Source organism: Symphalangus syndactylus, chromosome 6, assembly GCF_028878055.3.
Source record: "Symphalangus syndactylus isolate Jambi chromosome 6, NHGRI_mSymSyn1-v2.1_pri, whole genome shotgun sequence".
NCBI lineage: Eukaryota > Metazoa > Chordata > Mammalia > Primates > Hylobatidae > Symphalangus > Symphalangus syndactylus.
This window is the reverse complement of record NC_072428.2, coordinates 54,071,207-54,096,786: the sequence shown is the minus strand read 5'-3', so window position 1 is coordinate 54,096,786 and position 25,580 is coordinate 54,071,207. Positions and strand designations below refer to the sequence as shown.

Sequence of the window (25,580 nt, the reverse complement as noted above, 5' to 3'; positions counted from 1 at the left end):
AAAATAAGTGTGATGGAGCCTTCCAAAGCATATACCAGGAATGTTTGAGGTGTCTGCCTTAGGTGAATGATAGAGGTGAACATCAAGTAAATACCTGATGGGGATGAAATCCTGGCCTGGTTTGGAATTGCTTGAAAAGCTATTTTTCAAGTCTTTTCTTGGCATAGTTTAATTGACTTCACTAATCCATTGCATCACTATTAAATAATAGTAAAAGATACAGAGAGTAGTAGCATTAGAAATACTGGTCACGAGGATACTGTATATTATGGTGATATCCCATTGAATATTACAGTGAATGTCCCCTCCTTGGGGCCCATGTGAATTGATGCCTTACTAAATATGCTCAGCTGGTACTCAGGGTACGTTTTGCTCAGGTTCGGGCAGAACCACCCTGTTAGTAGGTAACCTTTTATTCTTTTTTTTGAGACCGAGTCTTACACTCTGTTGCCTAGGCTGAAATGCAGTGGCGCGATCTTGGCTCACTGCAAACTCCACCTCCTGGGTTCAAGCAATCCTCTTGCCTCAGCATCCAAGTAGCTGGGATTACAGGCGCCCACCATCATGTCCGGCTAATTTTTGTATTTTTAGTAGAGACAAGGTTTCACCATGTTGGCCAGGTTGATCTTGATCTCCTCACCTCAGGTGATCTGCCTGCCTCGGCCTCCCAAAGTGCTGGATTACCGGCATGAGCCATCGTGCCAGGCCAACCTTCTATTCTTTATTGAGTGTTAAACTCAGACTCCAGATTAAGCAAGAAATCAAATGAAAAAGTCTAACTAGCATTATACGCTTCATTCTGTGATGGAAAACACTTTCTCCTTGAAGCAAGAGATTTAGATTGTAGACCAAGGTCTGAGTCAAATGATACTGTTTATAAGGACCTGCTAGATGATTTGCATATATTATATAATCCCCAAAAGAACTTTTCAGCATAAGTGTTACTATCCTCATTTATGATGAGGGTCAGAGAGATGAAGAGAGGTCATACAGCTGTAAATATTCCCCTGTAGGCTGGGCGCGGTGGCGCACGCCTGTAATTCCAGCACTTTGGGAGGCCAGGGCAGGCGGATCATGAGGTCAGGAGTTTGAGACTAGCCTGACCAACATGGTGAAACCCTATCTCTACTATAAATACAAACATTAGCCAGGCGTGGTGGCGTGCGCCTGTAATCCCAGCTACTCAGGAGGCTGAGGCAGGAGAATTCCTTGAACCTGGGAGGTGGAGGTTGCAGTGAGCTGAGATTGCACTATTGCACTCCAGCCTGGGCGACAGAGTGAGACTCAGTCTTTGAAAAAAAAAAAAAATTCCTCCTGTAATGTTTTAAACCACAGTCCTAACATTGCAGCATTGAAATTCAAGATCAAGAATCGTATGGGATAAAAGAGTATTAAAATTATCTAAAAATTTATTTTTATTGTCCAAAGTGACTAAAGTGTCACTTTTACCGCTTAGTTGATACAGATATAAAAGTAAAAGTTACTTCAGTAAAGGAAGGGAGGCCTCATAAAGATCTTGGTTTGTGAATTAAAAAACAAAAAAGTGAATGACTCTGCTTATATGATCAGATGCTTAAAAAAAGAGTGAATGGCTATGCCATTTCTAGTTCTCTATGGAATAATTTTAACCTACGTATTAGGGACAGAGTAGCATTTATCACGTTTGTGTGGTCTTTGTATTTATTCCACAAGGGATTGAGAGTAGTTTACAAAAGTAATCTAATAAAATAACCTAAAAAAGAAAAATCCTGAGTACTATTGAAAATAGAAATATATATATATATATACGTCTCCCTAGTTGCTCTAGGTGAGCTACAAATTTACCCCTGAATTACCTGGAAGCCTAGGAGAGAAGGATAACTTTTTTTATTTTGAGATGGAGTTTTGCTTTTGTTGCCCACGCTGGAGTGCAATGGCGCATTATCTCGGATCACTGCAACCTCCGCCTCCCAAGTTGAAGCGACTCTCCTGCCTCAGCCTCCCGAGTAGCTGGGATTACAGGTGCATGCCACCACGCCCGGCAAATTTTTTGTATTTTTAGTAGAAACGGATTTCTGCATGTTGGTCAGGCTGATCTCGAACTCCCGACCTCAGGTGATCCGCCCGCCTCAGCCTTCCGGAGTGCTGGGATTATAGGCATGAGCCACCGCACCCGGTCTTTTTTTTTTTTTTTTTTTTTGAGACAGAGTCTTGCTCTGTCACCCAGGCTGGAGTGCAGTGGCGCAATCTTGGCTCACTGCAACCTCTGCCTCCCAGGTTCAAGCAGTTCTCCCAGCCTCGGCCTCCTGAGTAGCTGGGACTACAGGTGTGCACCACCATGCCTGGCTAATTTTTGTATTTTTAGTCGAGACATTTTCACCAGGTTGGCCAGGCTGGTCTCGAACTCCTGGTCTCAGGCTATGTGCCCGCCTTGGCCTCCCAAAGTGCTGGGATTACAAGTGTGAGCAGCTATGCCTGGCTGCATGTTTAGTTTTATAAGAAACTGCCAAATTATTTTCCAGAGTGTCTGTACCATTTTACATTCCTACCAGAAATGTATGAGAAGCCCAGTTTCTTTGCATCCTTTTCGGCATTTAGTATTATCACTGTCTAAATTTAGCTGTTTTAATAGGTATGTAGTACCTCTTTCAGTTTTTCTGAGTGAGTACATTTGTTTTTAGCACATGGCAGGTTGATAGCCTTAGTCAGGTTTAGCTTTCAGATTTGCCATGTTTGTACCCACTGCATTTAAGTTTTTATTTCTTAATGTACTTCACATTCTGAAGGCTTACAAAGCTATTGAACTTTTCTCAGTATTTTTTTTCTTAGTTTTTTCATGTCTCCTGATCCCAGCAACAGGTCTCTTCACACACCTTAGCAAAAATACCTTCCTTGGAGCCTGGGCATGGTTGCTCATGCCTATAATCCCAGCACTTTGGGAGGCTGAGGTGGGAGGAATGCTTGAAGCCATAATTTCAAGACCACTTGGGCAACATAGTGAGACCCCATCTCTTTAAAAAAAAAAAAAGCTGGGCATGGTCATGGTGGCACATGTCTATAGTCTCAGCTCCTCGGGAGGCTGAGCTGGGAGGATCGCTTGAGTCTGAGGGGTCGAGGCTGCAGTGTGCCATGTTCATGCTACTGCACTCCAGCCTGGGAGACAGAGTGAGACCCTGTCTCAGAAAACAACAAGAAAAAAACCTTCATTGGCCTTTTCTTAAGCGAGACTAATTCTGTGGATATAACTGCTTGGATTTCTTTAATGCTGCAGTAGTGGTACTAAGGATTTTGTTTACATTGTTCTGATTTGTGGCAACTCCTCAGTGCTGTTGTTTTTTTTCCTGCCGAGAATCAAGAAATGCTTTGCCATCTGTTGTGGTTACAACTTGGGCAATGGGAAGAAGAAAAGATAACAAAACAATTTTTGGAAAGTTTGTGTGAAGGGAGGATTCTCATTATTGACTGAGGGATTGAGGTGAAATTATATATCATTGTTGAAATTAACCACTTTAAAGTGAACAATTTAGTGGCATTTAATACACTCCCAGTGTTGTGTAACAACCATCTCTGTCTAGGTCCAAAACATTGATCACCCTAAAAAGAAGTTCTGTATCCATTAAACAGTCATTCCCATTCCTATTCCCTCGTAGCCCCTGGCGACAACTAATCTGCTTTTTGTCTCTATGGATTTACCTATTGTAAATATTTTATGTAAATGAAATCATATAATGTGTGGCCTTTTGCAACTGGCTTCTTTCACTCAATAATGTTTTTGATGTTCATGTTGTAGCATGTATCAGTACTTCATTACTTTTTTTTTTTTTTTTTTGAGACAGAGTTTCACTCTTGTCGCTCAGGCTGGAGTGCAATGGTATGATCTCGGCTCACTGCCAGTGTTGCCCAGGCTCGATGCAGTGGCGCGATCTCGGCTCACTGCATCCTCCGCCTCCCGGATTCAAGTGATTCTCCTGCCTCAGCCTCCCAAGTAACTGGGATTACAGGTGACTGCCACCATGCCCAGCTAATTTTTGTATTTTTAGTAGAGACAGGGTTTCATCATGTTGGCCAGGCTGGTCTCGAACTCCTGACCTCAGGTGATCTACCTGCCTCGGCCTCCCAAAGTGCTGGGATTACAGGCATAAGCCAACATGCCCGGCCAGTACTTCATTACTTTTTTAAGCTTTTTATGGCTGAGTAATATTACATTGTATAGATATGCTACAGTTTGTCCACTGATGGACGTTTGAGTTGTTTCTACCTTTCGCTATTGTGAAGGTGCTGCTAATGAACATGTGGGTAGATGTATTTGTTTTAGTACCTGTTTTAGTTCAGTGTATACCTAGGAATGGAATTGCTGGGTCATATGGTAATTCTATGTTTAACTTGCAGAGGAGCTGCCAGACTTTTCCATAATGGCTGCACCATTTTAACATTCCCACCAACAATGTTTGAGGGTTCATATTTTTTAACATCCTTGCTTATACTTATTTCCTTCTTCTTTTTTTAAAAAAAAAATAGCTGTTGTAATGAGTATGGCATAATATATCATATGGTTTTGATTTGTATTTCTCTAATGATTAATAAATGATGTTAAGCATCTTTTCATGTACTTGTTGGCCATTTGTATACCTTTGGAGAAATACCTATTCATGTCCTTTGCCCATTAAAAAATTTTTTTTTTGCCTTTTTGTTGTTGAATTATAAAAATTCCTTATATAGTCTGGATTCCAGACCTTTATCAAATATATGATTTCCAAATATTTTTTCTTATTCAGGGGGTTGTCTTTCCACTTTTTTTTTTTTTTTTCTTTTAGAGACAAGGTCTTGCTCTGTTGCCCAGGTTGGAGTACAGTGGCATGATCATAGTTCACTTCAGCCTTGAATGCCTGGGCTCAAGTGATCCTCCAGCCTCAGACTCCTAAGTAGCTAGGACTACAGATATGCACAACCATGCTTGGGTAATTTTTCTTTTTTACATTTTTTGTAGAGGCAGTGTCTTGCTATTTGCCCAAGCTGATGTTGAATTCCTATCTTGGCCCTTCTAAAGTGCCGGGATTGCGGGTGTAAGCTGTCACATTTGGCCTCTTCACTTTTTTGATAATATCGTTTGATGCACAAAAATTTTAAATTTTGATGAAGTCCAGTTTATTTTTTCCTTGGTTGCTTACTTTGTTGTCATAGTTCAGAATCCATTGCCAAATCCAAGGTCATGAAGATTTATCATGGTTGTATCCCTTATATTTAGGTCTTTAATTCTGAATTAAGTTTTATATGTGGTTTGAGGTAGGGGTCCGGCTTCATTCTTCTGCCTGTAGATATTCACTTGTCGCAGCACCATTTGTTGAAGAGACTTTTCTTTTCTCATTGATTAGTGATTAGTCTTGGCATGTTGGTTGAAAATTAATTGGCCAGAGATGTATGGATTTATTTCTAGACTTGTGATTCTGTTCCATTGGTCTATATACCTGTCCTTATGCGAGTACCATGCTGTATAGATTACCATAGTTTTATAGTGAATTTTGAAATTGGGAAGTGTGAGTCTTCCAACTTTGTTGTTCTTTTTCAAGATTATTTTTGCTATTTGTGGCCTCTTGCAATTCCATATGAATTTGAGGACTGGCTCTTCCAGTTCTACAAAAAGAAGTTTTTGGACTTTTGATAAAATCTGTAGATTGCTTTGGAAGTGACATCTTAACAGTATTAAATTTTCCAATTCATGAATACAGGATTTTTAAATTAATAACTTAATTTTGGCCAGGGATGGTGGCTCATGCCTGTAATCCCAGCACTTTGGGAGGCCAAGGCAGGAGGATCCCTTGAGCTCAGGAGTTCAAGACCAGCCTAGGCAACATAGTAAGACCCCATCTCTGCTAAAAATTAAAAAAAAAAAAAATTTAGCCAGGAGTGGTGGCACTATTGTCTTAAACAGTAACTCTCATTTCTCCCCTACGCCAGCTCCTGGCAACCAACATTCAACTTTGTCTCCATGAATTGGATTGTTCTGTGTATCTCATATGAGTAGAATAATAGTGTTTGTCCTTTATTACTGGTTTAATTCACTTAGCATAATGTCTTCAAGGTTCATCATGTTTTGGTACGTGTCAGAATTTCCTTCCTTTTTAAGTCTGAATAATACTCCATTGTATGTATATACCACATTTTTTTGATCCATTCATCAATCAACAGACACTTGAGTTGCTTCCACCTTTTGGCGGTTGTGAATTTCCCATTGCTTTTTTTCCTCTTTTTTTTTTTTGAGACAGGGTCTTGCTCTGTTGCCCAGGCTGGCGTACAGTGGTGTGATCTTGGCTCACTGCAACCTCTGCCTCCTGGGTTCAGGCGATTCTTGTGCCCAGCCACCCAAGTAGCTAGGATTATAGGTGCATGCCACCATGCCTGGCCAATTTTTGTATTTTTTTTTTAGTAGAGGAAGGGTTTTGCCATGTTGGCCAGGCTGTCCTTGAACTCCTAGCCTTATTTGATCCACCTGCCTTGGCCTTCCAAAGTGCCGGGATTACCAACATAAGCCACTGCATCTGGCCCTCAATTTTTTTTTATTGCAGTAAAATACATATAACATAAAATTTATCATCTCAGTTTTTTGAAAGTGTATAGTTTAGTGTATTAAATACATTCATAATGTTGTGTGACCATCACTGTCAACTATCTCTAAAACTTTATCTTACAGATCTGAAATTTCTCTACCCATTAAACACAAACTCCCTATTTCCCCATTCTCCCTATCCCCCTGACAATCACCATTTGATCTTCTGTCTCTGTGATTTTGATGACTCTGCGTACCTCATATAGGTAGAATCATATAGGATTTGTCCTTTTATTTTATTTAATTATTTTTTATTTTTTATTTTTTTTTTTGAGACAGAGTCTTTCTCTGTCCCCCAGGCTGGAGTGCGGTGGCGCGATCTCGGCTCACCGCAACCTCCACCTCCTGGGTTTACGCCATTCTCCTGCCTCAGCCTCCCGAGTAGCTGGGACCACAGGCGCCCGCCAACACGCCCGGCTAATTTTTTTTGTATTTTTTAGTAGAGACGGGGTTTCACCGTGTTAGCCAGGATGGTCTCGATCTCCTGACCTCGTGATCCACCCGCCTCGGCCTCCCAAAGTGCTGGGATTACAGGCTTGAGCCACCGCGCCCGGCTATTTTATTTAATTATTTAAATTATTATTATTATTAATTTGCTAGTGGTGGGGTGGAGGGAACGTGTTCTCACTGCTTTTTTTTTTTTTTTAAAGTGACAGTTCTCACTTTGTCATCCAGGAGGGACTGCAGTGCCACGATCATAGCTTATTGCAACCTCGAATTCTTAGGCACAAGCCATCCTCTTGCCTCAGCCTCCCAACCAGCTAGGACTACAGGCGTGTATCACCACACTTGGCTAATTAAAAAAATTTTTTTTTGTAGAAACAGGGTTTCGCTATGTTGCCCAGGCTGGTCTTGAACTCCTGGCCCCAAATGATCCTCCTGCCTCTGCTTCCCAAAATGCTGGGATTACAATGTGAGCCACTATACCCAGCCCCATTGCTTTTTTTGTTGTTCTTTTGTCTTTGACATGACACTGGGTTGAAGCTTACCAGCCACATTGCTTTTTAATATAACAGCAAGCCATCCTTTCTCTTTTTCTTTTTTTCCACAAATATTTATAGAGCAGCTTCTTTATGCCCACTATTTTTAGTATTAGAAGCCTGGCAGTGAACAAGACTAACAAGGTCCTTGGAAGTTACATTCTGTTGATAAGAATGGTTCCCTCTTTGGAAGCCTTGCCAGGGACTAGTTCCCTGATTTGCTGAGTTTATGATTAGGCCAGGTATCAACTGTGTGTCCTCACTTTGGATGTTGCAGCCCTTAGCCCCATTTTCTTTTTTTTTTTTTTTTTTTGAGATGGAATCTTGCCCTGTCACCCAGGCTGGAGTGCAGTGGTGTGATCTTGGCTCATTGCAACCTCTGCCTCCCAGGTTCAAGCAATACTCCTGCCTCAACCATCCAGGTAGCTGGGATTACAGGCGCCCACCACCACGCCCAGTTAATTTATTTTATATTTTTAGTAGAGATGGGGTTTTGCCATGTTGGCCAGGCTGGTCTCGAGCTCCTGACCTCAAGAGATCCACCTGCCTCAACCTCCCAAAGTGCTGGGACCTTAGCCCCATTTTTCCTTTGTGCCTTACTGTGACACTTTCTCTTAGAGGCCTTTCATGAGCCCCCAGGCTGGATTGGGTGTTCCTCTTATGCTCTAATCACCCATCACTTATCTTTATTATAATGCTGCCTAACTCTCCTACTGGAATGGTACCCTTGTTGACTGACTCATGTATAGCTGCTTCCCTTAATGGTAGACCAGATATTCAGGTCCTCTGAGACAGGCCCCTGATGACTTTTGCAACTACATCTTTCACCACAGCCTCCCTTGCACTTTGGACTCTAGCAACACTGAAATAAATGTCTTTTCCCAAGGCATGTGAAGCTGTTTCTATTCTCTAGGCTCTCCCTTTTTCCTCGAATGCCCTTTTCCTCTAGGCTAATGTCTTTCTCCTTTAAATTAGTCATCTTCAACAAAGGCTACCTTGACCTTCTCTTGACTTTGCCACATTCCTGCTGCTGCCTTCCTTCCATGGCCTTTGTTACACTATATGGTAATTGACAGGTTCCATGATCTTGAGGAACTTATGGATTTTAGCAGTGGATCTTAGCTTGCCATCTTCTTCACCTATCAAGTTTCATTTCTCTCTTTACTCATTGAACTTGGCATTGCTGATGACAGACATTCTGAAATGAAAGTGACCTCCTGGGAGTCTGATGGGATTTCCTCTTTATTGCTCTCCCATTGTATTTCACCCTTGCATTAGTGTCAATTCTCAGTAGGATTAACATAATCTTTTTGTGTAAAAATAATATGCCTCTAATATGTTTCTCACCTAGCAGAGAGTCTAATGATCTTAATTAATCCTGATGGCATTTTATATATTCATTTTTTGTCCTAAAATCTCCTTCACCTTGTTTTTTGGAAAAATGCTTGTTATGGAAAAACTAGAAAACTTGGCAAATAATATCGCTCCATATTCTGCCATGCAGAGATTACTTTTAAAACTCAGCATTTAGGCTTTTTTGAAAAGTTTTTTTTCTATTTATTTTGTATAATTAAGATCATACTATAGGTAGTCTTTTGGAGTACTTTTTAATTTAACATTATATCATAAGCATTTTCCTTTCATTTTTGAGACAGGGTCTGGGTCTGTCACCTAGGCTGGAGTGCAGTGGCGCGATCACAGCTCACTGCAGCCTCAAACTCCTGGGCTCAAGAGATCTTCTGTCTTAGCCTCCCAAGTAGCTGGGACTGTAGGCGCACACCCCACGCCCAGCTAATTTAAAATTTTGTTTTTTGTAGAGATGGGTTCTCCCTGTGTTGCCCGGGCTGGTCTAGAACTCTTGCCTCAAGTGATCCTCCCACCTTGGCCTCCCAAAGTGCTGGGATTATAGGTGTGAGCCACTGCGCCTGGCCTCAGTCTTAATTTTTTTGATAGTTTTCTTAGGATAAATAGGAATAGGGTAATTGGAGTGAAGGTATAATTTATTTTTATTTTTATTTTTTTGAGATATAGGGTCTGGCTCTGTCACACAGGCTGGGGTGCAGTGACTGGAGTGCAGTGGCACAATCTCAGCTCACTGCAACCTCCGCCTCCTGGGCTCAAACTATCCTCCCACCTCAGCCTCTTGAATAGCTGGCACTACAAGTGCACGGCACCACACCTGGCTAATTTTATTTTTATTTTTTTTAGTTTTCATAGGGTTTCACCATGTTGCCCAGGCTGGTCTTGAACTCCTAGGCTCAATCCATCTGCCTGCCTTGGCCTCCCAAAGTGCTAGGATTACATACATGAGCCACGGCACCCGGCCAGGTATAACTTTTCAAAGGCTCTTGATATACACTGTTGAGTTATTATCCTAGTTCATTGCAGGGACTAAGTATTTGTTAAATGAAAGAATGACTACCCCCTAGAAAGACTGTGATTAGTCATGCTCTTTACAGGAGTAGAAGAGTGGCTCTAAGTCCCCATACTGCCTTTCATATTTGATCCTCTCAGTGTCCTCCATCCTCATTTGTTTACAGTGAGGGCTTTATCCTCTTATTAGTCAGACTTAATTGCTTTCTCTGTGCTCAGGCCAGATGAAAGCAGGTCTTTATTCCTTCTTTCCCAAAGAAGAGATACAGAACTTCTCATTTGGTCATGTTCTTTCTTCACCCTTCCATCATTTGTTGGTAGCATCTTCTGACTTTGAGGGCCCTTCTTGAAACCATAGAGACTTGAAAAACTTGACCAATCCCGTAGGTAATATTTAAAATATGGAGAGAGATTAAGGTCTCGTTGAAAAAAAATCTAGAGTTAGTTTCTGAGAGACCAAAGGGATTCTAATTCCTACTCTACCTGGGTGACCTTAACCTTTGATCTCTCTGGGACTCTGTTTATTATCTGTAAAAAGAGCCATAATAATAACTCCCTTTCTTACCATATGGGCTTGATAGGATTAATTAATTTATAAAACAATATATTATTGAATGGCTACTTTGTAAAATTGTATGATAAATTAAGTTCATTCCTTCAGTCATTCATCCTTTATTGATTGATTTATTGAATGATTGACTGAGACAGAATCTCACTCTGTCACCCAGGCTGGAATGCAGTGGCACGATCTCGGCTCACTGCAACCTCTGCCTTCTGGGTTGTAGTGATTCTCCTGTCTCAGTCTCCCGAGTAGCTGGGATTACAGTGTGTGCCACCACACCAGGCTAATTTTTGTATTTTTAGTAGAGATGGGGTTTCACCATGTTGGCCAGGCTGGTCTTGAACTTTTGACCTCAAGTGATCCACCCATCTTGGCCTCCCAAAGTGTTGAGATTACAGGCGTGAGCCACCATGCCTGGCCTCATCCATTATTTATTCAACTGGTCAACAGATGTTAATTGAGTATCTCTTTCATGCCAGGTTTTATGCTAAGTACTAGATAGGAAGGAAAACAGCAAATAAAGAAATTGTAGTTCACTATGAAACATACTATGATGTTGGTATGTAATAGTAGCAACAACTGCAACTAATACTTAATGCTTGCCTACTATGTGCCAGGCACTGTTATAAAGCCTTTACCTAAATTAATTCATTTAATTCTTAAACCTTTAAAGCAGGTACATAATTACTGTAAAGTACAAATTATAGTGGAATACAAAGGAGAGTGTTAAATGTTACCATGTACTGAATGCCCATATGAGCCAGACATTCTATAGATATTTTATATACATTTTCTTTCGTCTTCGCCACAGCTCTTCAAGGTTAGGCATTATCATTTAAACATGAGGAAATAGAGTCTAAGGAAGATTAAGAAATGTGCCCAAGTTCACAGTTTGTAAGAGGTAGAGTTGGAATTGAACCTAGTTTTAGTCCAATTCTAAATCCTTGGTCCTTAGGATTTTGTTTATACAAGGCAGAAGGGGTAGGTAAAACTCTCCAGGCTAAGGCACTGTGAGGTCAAAGATAAGAAAGTCCATTGCTTTTGAAGACGAGAGGAGGTAAAACTGAAAGATATTTTCTTAAAAATGTGAGATTGTTCCTTCCTTTTCCCCGTATATTCCTTTCTCTCCAGGGCAGACTAAGAAATCCTTTTGTACCAGCATGGGTATTTAAGTACTTCCTAAGTACTGTACTGTGGCTGCTGCTGCTGATAGCACATGGTAGTTCTGAATGCTTTAGCCAAGTGCCTAATAACTGGAAATTCATTCAGGGCAGCTGCAACATGCAACCAGATGGGACTTAAAATTGGCATGTTCATATTTCTTAAAAAAGCTAATTAAAAAATGTCAATTTGCAACCTGATGTTGCCATGTTAGAATTTTCTAATCTTTTTCTCCAATTGAATAGGAAATGTCTCATTAAACTCCTGTTAAATTGTTTACACTTGTTGCACACTGCACAGATGTGATCGTCTGGCTGAAATATTTTTCCAAAATTGTGTGCAGTGCAAAAGAAGAATGAGCAGTTTTAGTTCGAAATCTGGAATGACTATTGAATAAAGGAGTGCAGTTAAATTTTTAGTTTATAGAATTGACTTTAACAGTTGTTTTTGTAATTGTGCTATATAGCTGAATTATGGTGTTCCAGCTTTGAGAGGCATAGACTAATGGAGAGAGACCCATTTAAGATAGGGTATGTTTAAAACTATTTGTGTCAGATAGTTCCTGTCTCATTACTTTTTGCAACGACTTCCTGGCTGGTCTCCCTACCTACTGTCTCACCTCCACCAAATCTGTCCTCCCTACTGCTTCTCCCTGAGCTTTGTTGAATACAGATTGCACTCTTCTCTGCTTTAAAACCTTCCAGAGGTTTTTTCGTAACTTGGAGGATAAAATTCAAACCCCTTAACTTAGCTTGCAGGCTCTTTCATGGTTTGGCCTCTGCTTGCCTCATTGGCCTCAAATTCTCCTTTTTTTTGAGACGGAGTCTCCCTCTGTTTCCCAGGCTGGAGTGCAGTGGTGTGATCTCGGCTCACTGCAAGCTCCGCCTCCTGGGCTCATGCCATTCTCCCGCCTCAGCCTCCCCAGTAGCTGGGACAACAGGCGCCCACCACCGTGCCCAGCTAATTTTGTTTTTGTATTTTTAGTAGAGATAGGGTTTCACCGTGTTAGCCAGGATTGTCTGGATCTCCTGACCTTGTGATATGCCCGCCTCGGCCTCCCAAAGTGCTGGGATTACGGGCATGAGCCATCGCGCCCGGCCAAATTCTCGTTTTTTTTTCATATGTTGTTCCAGACCTGCTGTCCAGGTCATATTCCTGTATCTTCATCCATGACATTTATCTCTATTTGGGACACCCTCTCACCCTCCTTTTAAAAAAATATTTATTTATTTACTTATTGTTTGTTTATTTTTGAGACAGTCTGACTCTGTCACTCAGGCTGGAGTGCAGTGATACGATCACGGTGCACTGCATCCTCGATCCCGCAGTCTCAGGTGATCTTCCCACCTCAGCGTCCTGAGTAGCTAGGACTACAGGCACCTGCCACCACACCTGGCTAATTTTTGTATTTTTTGTAGAAACAGGGTTTTGCCATGTTGCCCAGGCTGGTCTTGAACTCCTGGGCTCAAGCAATCTGCCTGCCTTGGCCTCCCAAAGTGCTCGGATTACAGGCATTAGCCACCAAGCCCAGCCTTAATTACCCTTTAAAACTTAATTGGGATTTATCTCTGAGTAGCTTCCTTTGTGGTTTCCCCACCTTCTATTCCATTTCGCTACTGGGTTCTGACTCTCCTTTGTGGTCTTCATAGTTCCTAGCAGTTCTTTCTCTATCTTAGAGCTCTTACCACTTTCTATTATTCCAATTTAAGCTTCTGTCTACCAACACAATTTATCTCTCTTTCTTTATTATAGTTCCTCAGAAAATGTGTCAAGTGACTATGTTTTTTAATATAAAGAGCATTCTGAGGATATGTTCGTTCATACATATTTATTCATAGAGTATGAATGATATGATAAAAAGTATGATAAATTTCAACCAGTCTTCTTATTTTTATTTCTGCCAAGTTGTGAGGTTCTTCCAATATTTGAAAAAAAATTCCTTTTAGAAACACCTGTAATTTAATTACATGCCAAACCTGAAGCAAGAAATAAGCCCTCTTCTTAATCAAGTCTCAAATTAAGTAGTGGAACTTCGGTTTGGGGTGAAGGACTAGACAAAGACTTTCCAATTAGCTCTACTTATTGTGATTCCTGCCTCTTTCCACAAGTTGGGATGATGGTGGGTTATTACACTGATGCTAGCCTGTAAGGGACATTGAATGTATGGAACTTAAATCATGAGTGGTGTGTGATAATAAGGTAGAACAAGCTCTGTGTTACCCCGTGTCATTGCTAAGAAACACTTACTGGAGGTTTACTAAAGGTTGGTGCTGGGATACAGAAATGAGTTAGGCGTAGCTCCTGCCAGACTGCCTGCTAGACTGTTTGTGCCACATAGCGCTGTCCTGCAGAACTTTCTGCAGTGATGGAAATGTTCTATATCCATGCTGTCCAATACAGTAGTCACCAGCTACACGTGGGTCTTGAGTGCTTGAAATATGCCTAGTGAGACTGAAGAACTGAATTAAAATTTTTTTTTTACTTTTAATTAATTTAAATTTGAATTTAAACAGCTATGAATGGTTAATGGCTATTGGAAGCAGATCTAGAGGTGCTGATCAGTGGAGAGACAGACATGTAAATAAGCAAGTACAATTAAGTGTAGTAGGTACCATGATAGAAATATGTCTATGGAGGCCAGACACGGTGGCTCATGCCTTTAATCCCACTACTTTGGGTGGCCGAAGCGTGTGGATCACCTGAGGTCAGGAGTTCGAGACCAGTGTGGCCAACACGGTGAAACCCCATCTCTACTAAAAATACAAAAATTAGCTGGGCATTGTGGTGCATGCCTGTAATCTCAGCTACTTGGGAGGCTGAGGCAGGAGAATTGCTTGAACTTGGGAGGTGGAGGTTGCAGTGAGCCGGGATCGTGCCCACTGCACTCCAGCCTGGGCGACAGAGCAAAACTCCATCTCAAAAAAAAGAGAAATGTCTATGGAGCCAGGTGTAGTGGTTCACTCCTATAATCCCAGCACTCTGAGAGGCCAAGGAGGGAGGACCACTTGAGGCCAGGAGTTCAAGTCCAGCCAGGGAGGCATGGGGAGACCCCACCTTTACAAAAAAAAAATTGTCTGGCCTTGGTGGCGTACACCAGTAGTCCCAGCTACTCAGCAGGCTAAGGCAGGAGGATCACTTGAGCCCAGGAAGTCAAGGCTGTAGTGGGCCATGATTGCACCACTACATTCCAGTGTGGGTGACAGAGCAAGACCCTTTCACAAAAAAAAAAAAAAAAAAAAAAAAAAAATCAACTTAAAAAAAGAAAGAAATATATCTAGGGTTCCCTCTAGGGTTAGGTCAGTTCTGGGAGTGGGGAGAGGGATTCAAGAAAGTATTATATCTTTATGAGTCTTAAAAAATGAGTAGATATAACTGGTTGTCACATATGCAGCTTAAAGAATTACACTGTCTTGGAGGCCCTGGCTGTTTGATCTTGAGCAAGTGATTTGACTTTTCTAGGCTGAGCCTTGTCATTGGTAAAAGAAAGGTCATAATAGTCCCTACCTTAGTCACAGTTGGGCGAAATAATGTGCTTGCTTATAGTAAGCACTCAGTAAATGTTAGCTATTATTATTATCATCTTACTTCCTATTTCATACTACCATGTATACCCAGCTTGCTTGCTTATTTATTTATTTATAAAAATATGGTGAAAAACATAACGTAAAATTTACTGTCTTAACCATTTTTAAGTGTATAGTTTAGTAGTATTAACTAATTTACATTGTTGCATAACAGATCTCTACAACATTTTTTTCTTGCAAAACTGAAACTTTATACCCATTGAACAACAACTCTCCCTTCCTCCTTCTTCCAAGCTCCTGACAACCACAATTTTACTATTTGTTTCTGTGAGTTTAACTACTTTGGATACCTCATGTAAGTAGAATCATACAATATTTGTCTTTCTGTGACTGGCTTATTTGACTTGGTATAATGTCTTCGAGGTTCATCCATGCTGTAGCATGTGACAGGATTTCCTTCTTCTTTAAGGCTAAATAGTATTCCTTGGTATGTATATACCACGTGTTTTTTTTTTTTTTCCCCCATTCATTCAATGATGGACATTTGGTTTGCTTTCACCTCTTGGCTGTTGTGAATAATGCTGCACTGAACACAGATATGCACATATCTCTTTAAGATTCTGCTTTCAGTTCTTTTGGATGTATATCCAGAAATGGAATTGCCAGATCGTATGGTAATTCTATTTTTATTTTTTAAGAGATGGAGTCTCACTCTGTTGCCCAGGCTGAAGTGCAGCGGTCATTCACAGTCATAATAATAAGTACACTCTTATCCTCGAACTCCTGGGCTCAAGCGACCCTCCTGCCTCTGCATCCCAAGTAGCTGGGACTACAGGTGTGCATTAGCACACCTGGCTTATTTTTAATTTTTGGAGGAAGCTTTATACTATTTTCTTTTCTTTTTCTTTTGTTACTTCCTGCAAGCAGATACACTATTTTCAATAGCAGCAGCACCATTTTCCGTTCCCACCAACAGTGCACAAGGGTTCTAGTTTCTCCATATCCTCAACACTTCTTATTTTCTATTTTGTCTTGGATTTTTTTTTTAATACCTGCCATCATAATGGATATGAGGTGATATTATGGTTTGGATTGCATTTCTCTAATGGTTAGTGATATTGAGCATCTTTTAAAATGCATGTTAGCTATTTGTATTTCTTCTTTTTTCCTTCTTTTTGCCTCCTCCTCCTTTCTCTTCTTCTTTCTTCTTCTTCCTCCTCCTCCCCCCCCCTTTTCCTCTGCATACTCCTCCTCCTTTTTCTTTCTTCTTCCTTTTGTTTTCTTTCTTTCTTTTTTTTTTTCTTGAACTTCTGGGCTCAAGCAATCTTCCCACCTTGGCCTCCCGGTGCTAGGATTACAGGTGTGAGTCACTGTGTGCAGCCCATTTGTATATCTTCTTTGGAGAAATGTCTATTCAAGTTCTTTGCACATTTTAAAATTGTAATTGTTTTGTTGTTGTTGTTATTTTTTCATATGCAGTTTTTGTTAAATTTTATTTTAAAATGAACAACAGTAAAATAAAACTTGTAATAAAATTCTTTTAATTTTAACACATATGTAATTTGTGTAACTGTCACCACACCACAGTCAAGATATAGAACAATTCTATTACCCTAAAAATCATCTTCATCACAGCTAGCTTTTTTTTTTTTTTTTTTTTTTTTGAGACGGAGTCTCGCTCTGTCGCCCAGGCTGGAGTGCAGTGGCGCGATCTCGGCTCACTGCAAGCTCCGCCTTCCGGGTTCACGCCATTCTCCTGCCTCAGCCTCTCCGAGTAGCTGGGACTACCACCACGCCCGGCTAATTTTTTTTTGTATTTTTTAGTAGAGACGGGGTTTCACCGTGGTCTCGATCTCCTGACCTTGTGATCCTCCCGCCTCGGCCTCCCAAAGTGCTGGGATTACAAGCGTGAGCCACCACGCCCGGCCGCTTTTTTTTTTTTTTGAGATGGAGTTTTGCTCTTGTTGCCCAGGCTAGAGTGCAATGGCGCGATCTAGGCTCGCTGCAACCTCCGCCTCCCAGTTACAAGCAATTCTCCTGCCTCAGCCTCCTGAGTAGCTGGAATTACAGGCATGTGCCACCACACCCAGCTAATTTTGTATTTTTGGTAGAGACAAGGCTTCACTATCTGAGGTCAGATGACCTCCTGACCTCAGGTCATCTGTCTGCCTCAGCCTCCCAAAGTGCTGGGATTACAGGCATGAGCCACCGTGCCTAGCCCAACAGCTAGCTTTTTAATAGGTGCTTTCCAGTAGTGTTATTGAGAAGTTGTCTTATTTCAAAATTGGTTAGTCAGTTGTAAATTAGTCCAAAGTGCTTATGGCTCTTGATTGATTTGCTGGGGGTATACTCTATACTTTTTTCTCCCCCCTCCCCACCCCCCACATAGGTGAACTTGGGAATCAGACTTAGCCCCTTCTTTTCATGTAGCAGAGTACTACTGCTGACCAAATAATTAAATGCAGGGATATAGGATCTTAGTTATATAACTTTGGCAAACACTCTCTCAATCTGTGGTTGTCAGTCTGTGTTTTTATGATCTTAGTCTTTGGTTTATTAATCCATAGAAGCTTTTATAAAAAAGAACTACAGCTAGGTCTTCAGTATGCTCAGTAGTAAGAAGTGAGAAGAGCTAAGAAAGAGCCCTAGATTGAGATAGTGAATGTAGAATCAACTCTTGGCTCTGATAACTTTCTAAAAAACCTTAAATCTTTTAATTTCTGTGAGATGTAAGTGTTTTGTCTGCAAGATGGGTGAATTGATAACCCTCATCTCATAGGGTTTTTTTTGTTGTGAATATTAAGTAAAATAAAGAGTATGTTGGCTGGGCACCATGGCTTATGCCTGTAATCCCAACACTTTGGGAGGCTGGGGCAAGTGGACCACTTGAGCCCAGGAGTTTGAGTCCAGCCATGATCGCACCACCACTGCCCTCCAGCCTGGGTGACAGAGCAAGACTCTGTCTCCAAAAAAAAAAAAAAAAAAAGTATATAGTATTCAATAAATGTTAAGTTGAATCCAAAATAAGCCCAAGATTATATTTTAAAAGTTAAAGAGCTTTACTGAGATATAATTCATATGCCACACAATTCACTCATTTAAATTGTATAGTTGAGTGGTTTTTAGTATATATAGTTGCATAATCATTACAACAGTCAGTTTTAGAATATTTCATTACCTATTAGAAACTTGTACCCTTTAGCAATCACCCTCTGTTGTCCCCTTCTCCACCAGCCCTAGGGAATCACTAACCTATTGAGGATATTTCATATGAATGGAGTAATATAATATGTGGCCTTTATAGCTAGCTTTTTTCATTTAGCGTGGTGTTTTCAAGGTTCGGCTGAGTGGGGTGGCTCATGCCTGTAATCCCAGCACTTTGGGAGGCCGAGATGGGTGGATCTCTTGAGGTCAGGAGTTAGAGACCAGCCTGGCCAACATGGTGAAACCCCATCTCTACTAAAAATACAAAAATTAGCTGGATGTGGTGGTGCATATCTGTAGTCTTAGCTACTCAGGAGGCTGAGGCAAGAGAATCACTTGAACCTGAAAGGTGGAGGTTGTAGTGAGCCAAGATTGTGCCACTGCACTCCGGCCTGGGTGACAGAGGGAGACTGTCTCCAAAAAAAAAAAAAAAAATATATATATATATATATATATTTTTTTTTTCAAGATTCATTCATGTTGTTACATATACCAGTACTTCATTCCTTTTTATTGCTAAATATTTCATTGTATGGGTATGCCACCTTTTATTTGTTTATCAGTTGATGGACATTTGGATAGTTCCCACTTTTAGCTATTATTTGTAATGTAGCTGTGAATATTAGCATATAAGTTTTTATGTGAACATAGATTTCTTATTTCTCTTGGGTATACATCTAGGAGTAGAGTTGTTAGAGCATGTGGTAACTCTATGTTTAACCCTTTTGAGGACTTGTTTTCCACAGTGGCTGTACCACTTCACATTCATTCCTACCAACAGTATATGAAGGTTCCATTTTCTCCACATCCTTGTAATCACTTGTTATTTGTCTTTTTTCTTTTAGCCAACCTACTCAGTGTGAAATGGTATATATCATTTTGGTTTGATGTGCGTTTCCCTGGTGGCTAATGATGCTGAACATCTTTCATTAGCTCATTGCTCACTTGTTACTATTTTTTTTTTTTTTAAGAGACTGAATCTTGCTTTGTCACTCAGGCTGGATTGCAGTGGTGGGATCATAGCTCACTGCAGCCTCAAACTCCTGGGCTCAAGTGATCCTCCTGCCTCAGGCTCCCAACTAGCTAGGACTACAGGCATGTGCCACCATACCCAGCTAATTTTGTTTATTTTTTGTAGAGGTAGAGTCTTGCTATGTTGCCCAGGCTGGCCTCTTAACTCCTGGGCTTGAGCAGATCTTCCTGCCTTGGCCTCCCAAAGTGCTGGGATTATAGATGTGAGCCACTTTATGTATCTCTTTGTGCTTTACTACCTAGCTTGGTGATATCCTTCTTTAGTAAGATGGTACTCTGCACCCAAAAGTGCTTATTAATACTGATTTGTTAGTTGATTATAAGAGAGTCCCAGAGGAAATAAATATAGCTTAATCTTATCATTTTTCCTTCTTTTGGTTACATCTATCAGGTTAAATTGAAAGTACTCAGTTAGCATATCTAGAAAATGGCCATTTTCAAAGAATATTCAGTCTGTTTAGGGGAAGACAAGACTGAAGACTTAAGATATAGTTAAAGAACAATTAATGGGCCGAGTGTGGTGGCTCATGCCTGTAATCCCAGCACTTTGGGAGACCAAGGTGGGTGGATCACCTGAGGTCGGGAGTTTGAGACCAGCCTGGCCAACATGGCGAAACCCTGTGTCTACTAAAAATAGAAAAATTAGCTGGGCATGGTGGCGGGTGCCTGTAATCCCAGCTAATTGGGAGGCTGAGGCAGGAGAATTGCTTGAACCTGGGAGGCGGAGGTTGCAGTGAGCTGAGATTGTGCCACTGCACTCCAACCTGGGCAACAGAGCAAGACTCCATCCAAAAAAAAAAAAAAGAACAATTAACGGCTGAAGTTGATTACTGGTATTGATTATACTTACAATATGATCTTAGCTCTGGGGATACAGTAGTGAATAAAATAAAGTCCCTGCTTTCAATTGTGTCCTAGTAATAGAAAAAAACAGGCAGTATATGGGAAAAGGGTGTGATTGAAAGGGTGGGAGCTATTTTAGATATAATCAGTTAACTTAGGCCTTGCTGATGAGGTGAAGTTTGAGTAGAGATCTTAATGAAATAAAGGAGCAAGTCATATTGATAATTTGAGGGAAGAATGCTTTAGGCAGAGAGAACTGTAAGTACTAACTCCTTGAACTGAGAATGTACTTGGTTTTTCAAAGAATAACAAGAAGAGGAGAATTTTCCTGTTGTTCAGCTTAAGCGATCCAAGGCTGTCATATTCTTCTTGGTGTCTGTGCTTTTGGCCCCCTCAGAATGGTTTCTAAACAATACAAATGTTGATGCTAAAATTTAATTTTACGGTAGTATGGAGCAAGGAGGAAGGTGCTATGGGGTAAGATTAGATAGGTGAAAGGGAGCTAGATTACCTGGTAAGTCATGGTAACGACCTTGTATTTTACTCTGAGATGATAACTCATTGCAGGGTTTTGAACAGAGTGGAGTTACATGCTCCAAACTGAATTTAAAAGGATCATTTTGGCTTCTGGGAAGAGAGAGACAGGATAAGCAGATGGCAAGGATAGAAGCAGGGGCTGTTACAATAGTTAAAAACAATAATGAAGGCTTGAGTCACTGTAGTAATGGTAAGAAATGGTTAGAATCAGCATATGTTTTGAAAGTAGAGCTGACAGAATTTGCTGATAGATTGGATGAGGATTATGAAAGTAAGAAAGTAGTCAAAGAAGATTCGGAGGTTTTTGCCTTGAGCAACTACAAGATTAGAATTGCCACTTATAGAATTGGGAAACAGTAGGAGGAGCAGGTTTGCAGGAGGGAGTTAGACATTTGGTTTTGGACATACTACATTTTTATAATGGTTATTAGGTAACCAAAAGATGTCAGGCAGTTGGATATACAAGTCTGAAATTCAGAGAAGTTCAAGTTGGAGATAATAAATTTGGGAGTAATTAGCATATATAAAACCATGGAGTAGATGTGCTCACCTAGGAAATGTGTGCACTTAGAGCAAAGAAGAGATCTGACTGCCAAACTCTGGACACTCTAACATAGAGAAGTTGAGAAGATCAAGGGAGTAGCCAGTGAGGTAGAGGAAGAACCTAGAGAAAGTGGAGTACCAGAGATCAGGTAATCTATGGTAGGTAATGCCAGGTGTCCTAGTGTGATCACCTGAAGTCCTAGAGTCTAATTATGTTTGGTTTTAAATAACTGGGGGACATTGGATAGTTCACTTTACCTTTTAGAGCCTTGGGGTGATCTCTAAAGTGAAGGTCTTAACTAGATTGTCTCTAAACTTTCTCCCATCATCATCATAAACATCATAAACATTCTATAATACTTTATAGTTTACACAAAGTATATTCATAAGTTTATCTCATTTAATCATCATAACAAATCTATGGGACCTAGATATTTATACCTGTTTTACAGATGAGGAGATTAAAGAAGTTTAGGAGCTGGGCACGGTGGCTCACACCTATAATCCCAGCACTTTGGGAGGCTGAGGTGGGCGGATCACGAGTCAGGAGATCGAGACCATCTTGGCTAATGTGGTGAAACCCCATCTCTACTAAAAATACAAAAATTAGCCAGGCGTGGTGGTGGATGCCTGTAGTCCCAGCTGCTCGGGAGGCTGAGCCAGGAGAATGGTGTGAACCCGGGAGGAGGAGCTTGCAGTGAGCCGAGATTGCGCCACTGCACTCCAGCCTGGATGACAGAGTGAGACTCTGTCTCAAAAAAAAAAAAAAAAAAAAAAAAAAAGAAGTTTAGGGACTTGTCTGAATTTACACTATCATAGTCAGTGAGAAAGTTGAATGCAGGTCTGCCTGATCTCAAAGCCTGTGGTCTTTCTATTATATAGCAACTACCTTTTTACACTAATATTATAGAGCTCTGTGATTGTGAGCTTATTTATTTATTTATTTATTTGAGATGGAGTCTCACTGTGTCGCCCAGGCTGGAGTGCAGTAATGCGATCTTGGCTCACTGCAACCTCCACCTCCCAGGTTCAAGCGCTTCTCCTGTCTCAGCCTCCTGAGTAGCTGGGACTACAGGCACGCACCACTACACCCAGCTAATTTTCGTATTTTTAGTAGAGAGGGGGTTTCAGCATGTTGGACGGGCTGGTGTTGAACTTCTGGCCTCAGGTGATCTGCCTGCCTTGTCCTCCCAAAGTGCTAGGATTACAGGGCACGAGCCACCGTACCCGGCCTAATTTAATTATTTATTCAATGAATATTTGATGAGCACCTGCTCTAGTGGTCACTGCTCAAAGTGCTGGAGATACAGTTGTAACCAAGACAAAGTTCCTGCCCTCATAAGTCTTTCATTCTAATGGGGGAAACTGACAGTAAACAAACATGTTAATAAAGAATATAATGTAAGGGCCATAATAAAAAATAAAGCAAGATAAGGAAACACCATATGTTGGGAGGATGATCAAGAAAAGCCTCTCTGGGCCAGCACTTTGGGAGGCCGAGGCGGGCGGATCACGAGGTCAGGAGATCGAGACCACGGTGAAACCCCGTCTCTACTAAAAAATACAAAAAATTAGCCGGGCGCGGTGGCGGGCGCCTGTAGTCCCAGCTACTCGGAGGCTGAGGCAGGAGAATGGCGTGAACCCGGGAGGCGGAGCTTGCAGTGAGCGGAGATTGCGCCACTTCACTCCAGCCCGGGCGACAGAGCGAGACTCTGTCTCAAAAAAAAAAAAAAAAAAAAGGCCTCTCTGAAGAGATTGCATTTGAGCAGAGTCCTGAATGATTTTAAGTAGTAAGCCATGAGAAGATATAATAGAAGGGAGTTCAGCAGAGGAAACAGCAAGTAGAAAGATCCAGAGGTAGGAATGAGCCAGGTGCATTTTGTGGAATAGTAAGAAGGCAATTGGTCGGGCAGGAGGCAGACAAAATGCATAGAGTTGTGAAGTCATTTAGCCCTTGGTAGGGGTGGGAGTGGGGGTTAGTTCTGACTTCCATTAGGTAATTTGGTGTCTGACTCTGGGCAGAGTATCTGACATTTTGGAACTTTAAGTTTCTTATCTATAAAATAGAGATAATAAAATAAAGGTTACCTTGAGAATTGAATGAAAGAATGTATGTAAAATACCTAGACCTCAAACATTAATGTGTTTAATGTATACCTACTATTATTGACAGTATCATAGGCATTTATTCTACTTTTATCAAATCAGTTTAATTTGTTTTTCTTTGTTTTTTCAGTTTGTTTTAGTCAGTAGATTTTAAAGTTCTTATTTTGTGCCAGGGCTTTACTAGGTAATTTCTCTGAGCACGTCTTTGTGTTGAAATAAGAAAGTGTTGGACGAAAAAGAAAATGATTTAGAAGTTGATGAGTAGGTACAAAAATAAGAGCTTGGGATTTTGGTAATTGCATCCTCTGATATATTCATTTATTATGGAAAGAAACTGCATGTGCAATTCTGTCATCTTTCCTCATCACTGGATACTAGCTCTACTCTGGCACTTCCGCGTCAGGCTTCCTGCTGATCCAAACCTGCTTGCCTTAGGAAATTCAGATAAGAGCCAAATCCTCCATCCTTATAAGACCATCTGTTTTCAGACCCACAGATGCTGCCCTTGCAATTGCAACCCAACACAACTGGAGTGATTTATTAATCTCTAGGTAACATTTGTGCACTAGCTTTCTAACAAAGTATAGTATCAGCTTTACACTTAATGAAGCATCTAGCACAGATGGTGAGCTGCACTGTAAAGGATGCTCCTGGCTTAGAAGTGGCTGATAGACAGGTAGGGGTAATCTCTTAGTCCTGAGAGTGTAGCTGAAAGGAGCAGTAAGAGCTTCTTGTCTAGTAAAGAGTCTTGATTGCGTCTGGGCCCGGTGGCTCACGCCTGCAATCCCAGCACTTTGGGAGGCTGAGGCAGGTGGATCATGAGGTCAGAAGATCAAGACCATCCTGGGTAACACAGTAAAACCCCGTCTGTACTAAAAATACAAAAAATTAGCCAGGCATGGTGGCATGCACCTGTAGTCCCAGCTACTCGAGAGGCTGAGGCAGGACAATTGTTTGAACCTGGGAGGCGGAGGTTGCAGTGAGCCAAGATCGTGCCACTGCACTCCAGCCTGGGCAACAGAATGAGACTCCGTCTCAAGAAAAAAAAAAAAAGAGTCTTCATTGTGTATCCTATATTCCTGGAGTGTTTGAGATAATTTAATTCAATTGATTTTTTAAGTTAAATGTTGTACCATTTAACTGTTGAATTGAGAAAATGAAGACCCAGATAGGGGAAGGGACTTAAGTTGCATATCAGATTGAAATGCGCAGCCAAATTAATCATCTACTTTGTGCTAGCTCAGTTTTTAGGTTCTTTACTTACATTATCTTATTTAACCTGTAAGTTCCTTTTTGTCTCATCTTCTTATATTGAGGACCTAACTACTGTAGTAGTACTTTTCTTCCATAACAAAATACTTTAATAATCAAATCTCCATAACCAAACACAGTTGCTACAAACACATGATGCTTACTTTTAGAAAAATCTAGATGAATGTGGCTAGAGCTAGTCTGAGTCTTTGCCTCAGCCCCTCCTACAAGGTGATTTGGGGACGCTCTGTTTAGAGGGCAAGCCATGACAATGAAGACACTCTTTGTCACCTCAGAGAAGCTTGGTTTCTCTTTTGGAATGTTTGGTTTTAGTAAATTACTTCCTTTTCACTTTAGGTTTTAGGCTCTTTGACAAGCCATCTGCTTCTCAAACCCAATTTCCCTTTACCAGCAAGGGCAGTTCAGATGGAGAACAAAAGCTTTCTTTAGTTCCTAGTGGTTTTGTGAGAGTGGGAAGGCTACAGGGAGAGATTGCATCTGCTTATTGTAATTCATTTGTGATGTGTGCCTGACTGGCAGTAATTTACCAGGGACTCTACTGGGCTGGCTGAGGAGATAAAATTCTGGAATGGAGATCTATCAACATGCATTTTGGCTATTTCAATCCTTGCCTGTATTAGTCAGGGCTCCGAAGAGCTTGTTGGCGTTGATGTTGCTACTTCACTCTCTCTCTCTCTCTTTTTTTTTTTTTTTTGTTTTTTTGGAACCTGCATCCATTGTCCAAGTTTTTAATTTGTCCTTTATCTTTCTGTTCAGTTGCTTTTCCTGGTTGCTAATTTGTTCAGTGAGTGGCTTAGTATAATGCAATTCAGCAGACTGTGTTGAGTGATATTTAGTAATGAATAAAATAAGATATGGGG

At 40.9% G+C, this 25,580-nt stretch overlaps 1 protein-coding gene across 4 annotated transcripts in view; it reads left to right on the top strand.

Moving 5' to 3' along the window:
• Window positions 1–25,580, top strand: part of FAM168A (family with sequence similarity 168 member A) — a 198,909-nt gene that overhangs the window by 34,758 nt on the left and 138,571 nt on the right. Inside the window, exon 1 of one of the 4 annotated variants that reach the window (XM_063641389.1) lies at window positions 3,959–3,980. The exons of the other annotated variants lie outside the window; for them this stretch is intronic. The gene's annotated coding sequence lies outside the window, so the exon portion shown is untranslated. Of the gene's footprint in view, window positions 1–3,958; window positions 3,981–25,580 lie in introns of those variants that run through there. 4 annotated transcript variants of the gene reach the window in all.